Source organism: Chiloscyllium plagiosum, unplaced genomic scaffold (genome assembly GCF_037043375.1).
Source record: "Chiloscyllium plagiosum isolate Xiang-an unplaced genomic scaffold, Cpla_swu_hap1 HiC_scaffold_31, whole genome shotgun sequence".
Classification (NCBI taxonomy): domain Eukaryota; kingdom Metazoa; phylum Chordata; class Chondrichthyes; order Orectolobiformes; family Hemiscylliidae; genus Chiloscyllium; species Chiloscyllium plagiosum.
The window spans coordinates 46156306-46166804 of NW_028270169.1; the positions used below are offsets into that span (position 1 = coordinate 46156306).

A 10499-nucleotide genomic window follows, 5' to 3' on the forward strand; every position below is an offset into this window, starting at 1 on the left:
AGGGATGGGTGAGCTACTGGATGGTTCTTTCACCACTATCAGCAGATGAGTGGAGTAGAATACAGCTATCAATTCTCTTATCCATACAAGGTGATATAGCTATTTGGCTAAGAGCCATAGAAGATGAATAGCTACTAAGTCCTAACCCAGAAGAGGCATTTGTCTGAACAAATGTAATGTGTTGCACGATAGCAGTAGATATAAGTGTATTGGTTAGTTTGACTTAAAAATGAAGACAGGATTTAGGATGTCATGTTAAGGTTGTACAGGATGTTGGTGAGGCCACTTCTGGAGTACTGGGTGCAATTGGGGTGAACTTGTCATAAGAAGGATATTATTAAACTGAAGAGGGCTCAGAGAAGATTTACCAGAATGTTTGTGTCTGTGGAGATTTTCATAACTTCTCCTGAATTCTGCACTCTTATCTCCTCCTTTAACTTGGGTTTTCTAATTTCCTCTGTAACTGAACAAATGTATTTAAACATTGTAACTATCCCTGTATCCTATGGCAGTTAATTCCACACGTGAACCACCCTGTGCAAAAAACAAACAGTAGCCCCTCATGTCCTTTTTAACTCTTTCTCCTCTCACCTTAAAAACAGGCCGCCTAGTTTTGAATTCCACCACCCTATTCTCATTCACTTTTCATTTCTTGCGAACCACTACCAACCTGATTTTCCCAGTCCACCTACATATTGAAATCCTCCATGATCACTGTAACTTTGCCTTTCCTGCACAGCTTTTCTATCTCCTGGTGTATCTTGCACCTGAGCTCCTGACTACTGTTTGGAGGCCTGTAAATATATCCAACAATTTTTTTTACCTTTGAGGATCCTCAATTCTATCCACACAGATTCTAACGCCATCTGACCCTACTTTGTTTCATACTATAGATTTAATTTCATTTCTTACTAATAAATCAACCCCACCTCCTCTGCCAGAATGTTGCCATGAATGGAAGGTTTGAGCTATAAAAATAGACTGGATAGGCTGTCACCTTTTTAACAGGAGCATAAGATCTTATTAAGGTTTATAAAATCATGAAGGGCATTAATAAAGTGACTGATAAGGGTCACTTTAGGTGACAAGGATAGGGTGGGAGAATTCAAAACTAGGTGGCATGTTTTTCAGGTGAGAGCAGGAAGATTTAAAAAGGACATGAGGAGCTACTGTTTGTTTTTTACACAGAGTGGTTCATGTGTGGAATTAACTGGGTGGCACGGTGGCTCAGTGGTTAGCACTGTTGCCTCACAGCACCAGGGTCGCAGGTTCTATTCCAGCCTCGGGTGACTGTCTGTGTGTTGTTTGCACATTCTCCCCATGTCTGCGTGGGTTTCCTCTGGGTGCTCCAGTTTCCTCCCACAATCCAAAGATGTGCAGGTCAGGTGAATTGGCCACGCTAAATTGCCCATAGTGTTGGGTGCATTAGTCAGAAGGAAATGGATCTGGGTGGGTTACTCTTTGGAAGGTCGGTGTGGACTGATTGGGCCGAAGGGCCTGTTTCCACACTGTAGGGAATCTAATCTAATCTAACTGCCATAGAAAGTGGTGGATACATGGACAGTTACAATGTTTAAATACATTAGTTCAGTTATAGGGGAAATTAGAAATCTCAAATTAAAGGAAGAGATAAGAGCACAGAATTGAGGAATGGTTATTAAAATCTCTAGTGCAGATACAAGTAGGACAGAGTGTTTGGAAAAGGTTAGCAATCAAACTTCAAGCACGCTGGACAGAGGAATGACAATGAGAAGAGGGATGGATTGGCAGGTATGACATGGTAGGCATTATGGAGACGTGAATGCAAGGGGATCAGGGCTGGGAGCTGAGTATTCAAGGATACACATCCTATCGAAAAGATAGGCAGGTGGGCAGAGGGGGTGGGGTAGCCTTGATAGGAAGAAATGAAATTAAATCAATAATAAGAAACAAAGTAGGGTCAGATGGTATTAGAATTGAGGAACCAGAAAGGAAAAAAATACATTGTTGGATTTATGTACAGGCCTCCAAACAGTGGTCAGGAGCTGGGGTGCAATATACACCAGGAGATAGAAAAGTTGTGTAGGAAAGGCAAAGTTAGAGTGATCATGGAGGATTTTCAATATGTAGGTGGACTAGGAAAATGAGGTTGGTAGTGGTTCGCAAGAAAAGGAATTAGTGGAATGACTCCGAGGTGGCTTCTTAGGGCAGCTTGGGTTGGAGCCCACCAGGGAACACGCAATATTGGAGTTAGTGTTGTGCAATGAGGCAGACTTGAGAAGGCAGCTGAAGATGAAGGAAGCCTTACAAGGCAGTGATCATACGATGATTGAATTTACTCTGCAATTTGAGAGGGAGAAGATAGAATCAGAGCTAACGGTAAAGGCAACTGCAGATGCATGAGGGAGGAGCTGGGTAGAGTTGACTGGGAGAGGAGCCTAGCAGGAAAGACAATGGAACAGCAATGGCAGGAGTTTCTGGGAATAATTCAGGAAACACAGCAGAGATTCATCCCGAGGAAAAGGAAACATGGTACTGGAAGGATGAGGCAAATGTGGCTGACTAGGGAAGTCAGGGAAAGCATCTATTCATTTTAAAATAGTGTTGGAAAAGGATAGACCAGATCTAAAAGTTGAAGTTCTAAATTGGAGAAAGGCCAATTTTGACGGTATTAGGCAAGAACTTTCGAAAGCTGATTGGAGGCGGATGTTCGCAGGTAAAGGGACGGCTGGAAAATGGGAAGCCTTCAGAAATGAGATAGCAAGAATCCAGAGAAAGTACATTCCTGTCAGGGTGAAAGGGAAGCTGGTAGGTATAGGGAATGCTGGATGACTAAAGAAATTGAGGGTTTGCTTAAGAAAAAGAAGGAAGCATATGTCAGGTATAGACAGGATAGATTGAGTGAATCCTTAGAAGATTATAAAGGCAGTAGAGTATATTTAAGAGGGAAATCAGGAGGGCAAAACGTGGACATGCGATAGCTTTGGCAAATAGAATTAAGGAGAATCCAGAGAGTTTTTACAAATTTATTAATGACAAAAGGGTAACTAGGGAGAGAATAGGGCCCCTCAAAGATTAGCAAGGCGGCCTTTGTGTGGAGCCGCAGAAAATGGGGGAGATACTAAATGAATATTTTGCATCAATATTTACTGTGGAAAAGGATATGGAAGATATAGACTGTAGGGAAATATATGGTGACATCTTGCAATATGTCCAGGTTACAGAAGAGGAAGTGCGAGATGTCTTGAAATGGTTAAAGGTGGATAAATCCCCAGGACCTGATCAGGTGTACCCAAGAATTCTGTGGGAAGCTAGAGAAGTGATTGCTGGGCCCCTTGCTGAGATATTTATATCATCGATAGTCACAGGTGAGGTGCCGGAAGACTGGAGGTTGGCAAACGTGGTGCCACTGTTTAAAAAGGGCAGTAAAGACAAGCCAGGGAACTATAGACCGGTGAGCCTGACCTCAGTGATGGGCAAGTTGTTGGAGGGAATCCTGAGGGACAGGATGTACATGTATTTGGAAAGGCAAGGACTGATTAGGGATAGTCAACATGGCTTTGTGCATGGGAAATCATGTCTCATAAACTTGATTGAGTTTTTTGAAGAAGTAACAAAGAAGATTGATGAGGGCAGAGCAGTAGATGTGATCTATATAGACTTCAGTTAGGCATTCGACAAGGTTCCTCATGGGAGACTGATTAACAAAGTTAGATCTCATGGAATACAGGGAGAACTAGCCATTTGGATACAGAACTGGCTCAAAGGTAGAAGACAGAGGGTGGTGGTGGAGGGTTGTTTTTCAGACTGGAAGCCTATGACCAGTGGAGTGCCACAAGGATCGGTGCAGGATCCTCTACTTTTTGTCATTTACATAAATGATTTGGATGCGAGCATAAGAGGTACAGTTAGTAAGTTTGCAGATGACACCAAAATTGGAGGAGTACTAGACAGTGAAGAAGGTTACCTCAGATTACAATGGGATCTGGACCAGATGGACCAATGGGCTGAGAAGTGGCAGATGGAGTTTAATTCAGATAAATGCGAGGTGCTGCATTTTGGGAAAGCAAATCTTAGCAGGACTTACACACTTAATGGTAAGGTCCTAGGGAGTGTTGCTGAACAAAGAGACCTTGGAGTGCAGGTTCATAGCTCCTTGAAAGTGGAGTCACAGGTAGATAGGATAGTGAAGAAGGTGTTTAGTATGCTTTCCTTTACCGGTCAGAGTACTGAGTACAGGAGTTGAAAGGCCATGTTGCGGCTGTACAGGACATTGGTTAGGCCACTGTTGGAATATTGCATGCAATTCTGGTCTCCTTCCTATCGGAAGGATGTTGTGGAACTTGAAAGGATTCAGAAAAGATTTATAAAGATGTTGCCAGGGTTGGAGGATTTGAGCTGTAGGGAGAGGCTGAACAGGCTGGAATTGTTTCCCCTGGAGCGTCGGATGCTGAGGGGAGACCTTATAGAGGTTTACAAAATTATGAGGCATGGATAGGGTAAATAGACAAAGTCTTTTCCCTGGGGTCGGGGAGTCCAGAACTAGAGGGCATAGGTTTAGGGTGAGAGGGGAAAGATATAAAAGAGACCTAAGGGGCAACTTTTTCACGCAGAGGGTGGTACATGTATGGAATGAGCTGCCAGAATAAGTGGTGGAGGCTGGTACAATTGCAACATTTAAGAGGCATTTGGATGGGTATATGAATAGGAAGGGTTTTGAGGGATATGGGCCAGGTGCTGGCAGGTGGGACTAGATAGGGTTGGGATATGTGGTCGGCATGGACGGGTTGGACCGAAGGGTCTGTTTTCATGCTGTACATCTCTATGACTCTATAAAAGCAAAAGAGAAAGCATATAATGTGGTTTAGGGCAATGGGAAACCAGAGGATTGGGAAGCTCACAAAGACTAACAGTGGGCAACAACAAAAAATAAGCAGGGAGTAGATTAAATATGAGGATAACTAGCCAATAATATAAAGGAAGACTTCAGAGTTTCTTTAGACATACAAAAGGCAAAACAGAGGCAAATGTGGACTTTGGGCCATTGGAGAATGACGCTGGAGAGACAGCTGTGGGATCAAGGAAACGTCTGAGGAACTGAATAACTGCTTCGCTTCAGTCTTCCTGCTCCCCACCAACCCCCTCTCCACACCTGGCATCTTCTCCCACTGCCTGTGCCCACACCTACCCCCTCACCTCCATCCAAGGCCCCAACGATTATTCCACATCCACACAAACCTCATTTGCTGCATCCATTGCTCTCGATGTGGGCTCCTCTACATTGAAGAGACTGAGTGCACCCTCACAGAGTGGTTCAAGGAAAATCTCTGGTCAGTACAGACCAACCAACCCCACCTTCCTGTGGCCATCCATTTCAACTCCCCCTCCCACTCCCCTGAGGACATATCCTTTCTGGGCCTCCGCCACTACCTAAACAAGGCCCCTGCAAACTGAAGGAGGAACACCTCATCTTACAGCCACACGGCCTCAACATCGATTTCAGCAATTCTCAAATCTCTCCTCCCTCCACCCATCTCAGCCCCAATCTTCCAACCTGGCTCTGCCCTCTTGACCTGACCTACCTGTCGATCTTCCTTCCCACCTATCCACACCACACATCCCACCAACCTATCACATTCACCTCCTACCTTCACCCACCTATCGCCATCCCACCTACCTTTCTCCCAGCCCCAATACCCTCCATCTATTTATCTCTCAGCCCACTTTGCCCTCCCCAGTCCTGATGAAGGGTCCTTCCCGAAATGTTGACTCTGTTGCTCCTCAGATGCTGCCTGACCTGCTGTGCTTTTTCCAGCACCACGCTTTATTGACTCTGACTTCTCCAGCATCTGCAGTGCTCACCATCTCCTGGTTTACAGCATATCCCCCTATTATAATGAAGGGCTGATGTCTGAAATGCCAATTCTCTTGCTCTTCGGATGCTGCCTGACCTGCTGTGTTTTTCCAGTACCACAGTCTCAACTCGGATCGCCAGCATCTGCAGTCCTCACTTTCTACTATCCCCCTATTAATAAACCTAGGATACTGTATTAATTATTAACATCTCTTAAAACGGGCTGCCTCAATCAATGATTTGTGCATGTCTACAGTAGGGTCTTTCTGCTCCTGCACCCCCTCGATGATTGTACTAATGTAATAACAACTGCTAATATCTTTTTGTGTATCTTATCCGCAGGCACGACTTAGAATCCCATTCTCAGCTTGTTAAATGTGCAAATGATATTAACTATGGGAGAGCAGTTGGGAAAACAGACAATTTTTCAGGAGATTTCAGTGATGCAACTGAACAAACAGTTGACAAATGGAACAGTACTAAAAGTATAAAATATTGTCTATTATGCAAAAGAAAAGAGCAGTATCGGCACTGCAGGTGAAAGTTTTGCATCTGTATGCCATCCAATCTTGATAGCTTTAAGCCTTGTCTCAGCATTAGTATTTCCATTCCAGCGAGTGGAGCAGATAATCCAGGTCAATATGGAAGTGCTGCTTTGCCATTTTGGTGTACAGCACAGAATTAGACCCTTCAGTCCAACTCGTCCACGCCGACCAGATATCCCAACCTAATCTAGTCTCAATTGTCAGTATTTAGCCTATATCCCTCTGAACCCTTCCTAGTCATATACCCGTCCAGATGCCTTTTAAATGTTATAATTGTACCAGCCTCAACCACTTCATTTAGCAACTCTTTCCACACACGCACCATCGTCTTCATGAAAGAGTTGCCGCTATGGTCCTTTTAAATCTTTCCCCTCTCACCTTAAATCTATGCCTCTAGTTCTGGACTCCCCTATCTGGGAAATAGCTCTTGTCTATTTACCCTATTCATGTCCCTCATGATTTTATAAAATTCTATAAGGTCACCCCTCAACCTCCGACGCTCCAGGGAAAATAGCCCCAGTCTATTCAGCCTCTCCATACAGCTCAAACCCTCCAACCCTCCTTGTAAATATTTCCTGTATCCTTTAACATTTAACAACACAGGCGACTGACTGTGTGGAGTTTGCACATTCTCCCCGTGTCTGCGCGGGTTTCCTCCGGGTGCTCTGGTTTCCTCCCACAATCCAAAGATGTGCTGGTCAGATGAATTGGCCAAGCTAAATTGTCCTACGTGTTAGGGGTAAACGTAGGAAATGGGTCTGGGTGGGTTGCGCTTCGGCGGGTCAGTGTGAACTTGTTAGGCCGAAGGACCTGTTTCCACACTGTAACTAATATAAATCATATAAATATAATATAATATAATAAATATAATAATAAATATATAATAATAAAAAATAATAAATAATAATAAATATAATATAATATAATATAAACTAATATAAATCATATAAATCTAAAAAAAAGATCTTTGCTATAGCAGGGAGACCAGAAATAAGGGGCTCATTTAACCTATTCAAAGTCCATTTGCTTACATGGTTAATATGTGGCTGTATATTTCTGCGAGTTAGCTCTGCAGTGCAGGCAGTGTGCTCAGGCTCTACAATTTTGGATTAAGTGCAAGTGTATACATTACATCATCTCGGAACTTAGACACCAATTCCTAACACCTGTCAATCTTTCCCCAAGTTCTGTAATTCCTTGCTGTAAACCAAACCCGTCATTACCTCAGTCAATCTGGTTGTCAGCTTCTATATTCTTACAGTATCCATTAAACAGAAACATGGAAAATGATGAAATAATTTAAATTGAAATCAATTCCTGTTTAACTAGGAATAAAATTTTAAACAACTTGCAATACATTTGCCTTTCTAATTTAAGCAAACATTTTCCATTTGCTTTATCGTGAAGCCAGAACCCTCTAAATTAATGGAAAGCTAGCAACAGGATTCACCCATTAAGAGGAGCAAATCCAGGCTGCCATTTTGTAAGGACCAGTGGTTCTATCTAATTCCAATACTAAAATAGTTCTATATCCCTTAATACACTTACATCCCCAGGAACAATGTATTTTCCTTTTAAACATCTAATTGATTCCTCTTCTCTTGCCTTCAGAGTCAAGCATTCCAAATCTTTCCAATCCTTTGTCTGAAGTGATTTAATTCCTTGAAGGTTTAGGTCTGTCAACAAACTGCAGCAGCTCAGAATTCCCCTGGTGATGTCATCAATATTAAGTTCTGTGACTGAAAGGAAGGAGGCTGTGAAAACATAAAAGATTTGACAGATGCTTGAATTCCTCTGTAAAGCTCTGGTCTTACATGGGCACTCTTTAAAGTGGATATATAATCACAGAGCCAAGTGCAATTAGAACCATGCCTGATTAAATAAAGTCCCCAAGAGTTCAACTAGTCTTAATAAGAAAAGAAGGCAAGGATTTTCATTTGAAAGCCAGGAAATTATCAGTGTTATGAGTGAACATAATGCATTCTTCTGATGATCTCCCCATCTGCTATTTTAGAATGGCATCAGCCATTTAGAATCCCAAAAGCAATGATTATAATCATTTGCAATCTCTCCTTTCCTGTGAGACTATGCCAGGGCATATAATGATTTATATCCACTCAATCATTCATGTTTCGGGTAAACTGATAAGCTAACTCACAGAAACAGTGAGTAAAGGAAGGAAGCTAGTGGCATTATTGTTGGACTGTCAATCTAGAGACCCAAGAGATGTTCTCGGGACCTGGGCTTAAATCCTGCCAGAACAGGTGATGGAATTTGAAATCAATCTTATAAAATGTAGAATTAAGAGTCTAATAATGATCATTGACAATTGTTGGAAAAACCCATCTGATTCACTAATATCCTTTAGGGAAAAAAATCTGCTATTCTTACCTGGTCTGGACAACATGTGACTCCAATGTAGCAATGTAATTAACTCTTACCTGTCCTCTAGGGAAGGCAATAAATGCTGACCTAGCCAGGTTCAACCTCATCCCACAGTGAATAAATAATTCACCCACAGATATCGGCTGCGGAGAGCAATGAGGAAAGCTGGGTAGGGTTACAAATTGGACTGATCTGACAGGATGCGATGGTACATGGAGCTTCCTTCTGTGCCGCATAGCTCTATGATCACTGAAAGCTAGGTTCTGGGTTAAATATACCACACTCTCAACATTGTGCCAATGCTGCTCCTTTAACAAGGTTATGTTGTCTTTGGTTTGTTTTCAGAGGGGTCAGAAAGTCATGGGTTCCGAGATATCTGGGTTTATCTGCTTGAAGTACCTTTGAAGTTTAAAAACAAACACTTGTACAATGAAAGGGGAGTGGCCAGTTCTCGCAGGTTTTAGCAGCCTGGCTGTTCAGGAGCTGCTGGGGAACCCAAAGAAACAGCTTCACTGGAAGGAGGTTCACTGTTATATCTCTCTGCCCTCTCTCTCTCTCCTGTAAGAACCTATGTCTGATTTTAACTTTTTTTGCCAAGGGGTTGTTATGGGGACTGCTGCAGGAATTTGGAACAGCATCGTTAAGTTGTGATAGAGTTTTTGACATTTCGAGCAGGAGCCCTTCATCAGAAATGAGGCTGAAAGCCACGGGGGTGGAGACATAAATGGGAGGGGTCGTGGCCGGGGAGAAGGTAGCTAAGAGTACAATAGGTAGATGGAGGTAGGGGTAAAGGTGATAGGTCAGAGAGGAGGGTGGAGCGGATAGTTGGGAAGGAAGATTGGCAGGTAGGACAGGTCATGAGGATGGTGCTGAGCTGGAAGTTTGGAACTGGGGTAAGGTGGGGTGAGGGGAAATGAGGAAACTGGTGAAGTCGACATTGATGCCATGGGGTTGAAGTGTTCCAAGGTGGAAGATGAGGCGTTCTTCCTCCAGGCATCGGGTGGTGAGGGAGTGGTGGTGGAGGAGGCCCAGGACCTGCATGTCCTCGGCAGAGTGGGAGGGGGAGTTGAAATGTTCAGCCACAGGGCGGTGAGGTTGATTGGTGCGGGTGTCCCGGAGATGTTCCCTAAAGCGCTCTGTGAGAAGGTGCTCGCTTCGGCAGCAGATATACTAAAATTGGAACGATACAGCGAAGATTAGCATGGCCCCTGCACAAGGATAAGACACAAATTCATGAAGCATTCCATATTTTTTAACCTTTTCGCAGAGCATTTCAGGGAACATTGCCGGGACACCCGCACCAATCAATCCCACTGCCCCGTGGTCGAACATTTCAACTCCCTCACCCACTCTGCCGAGGACATGCAGGTCCTGGGCCTCCTCCACCGCTGCTCCCTCACCACCTGATGCTTGGAGAAAGAACTCCTCAACTTCCACCTCGGAACCCTTCAACCCCAGGCATCGATGTAGACTTTACCACTTTCCTCATTTCCCCTCACCCCACCTTACCCCAGTTCCAAAATGCCAGCTCAACACCATCCTCATGACCTGGACCATCTTCCTTCTCACCTATCCGCTCCACCCTGCTTTCTGACCTATCACCTTTATCCATTCCTCCATCCACCTATTGCACTCTCAACTACCTTCTCCCCCACCCACCCCATCCCATTTATCTTTCCACCCCGGAGGTCTCCAGTCTCATTCCTGATGAAGGGCTCCAGCCTGAAACATCGATT

The 10499-nt window shown here is 43.8% G+C and overlaps 1 non-coding gene across 1 annotated transcript; it reads left to right on the forward strand.

The window, feature by feature from the left end:
• Positions 1 to 9909: 9909 nt before the first annotated feature.
• Positions 9910 to 10016, forward strand: LOC122564247 (U6 spliceosomal RNA). Its single transcript, XR_006315843.2, has one exon. It is a non-coding gene; the product is annotated as a U6 spliceosomal RNA (small nuclear RNA).
• The last annotated feature ends 483 nt before the right edge of the window (positions 10017 to 10499 follow it).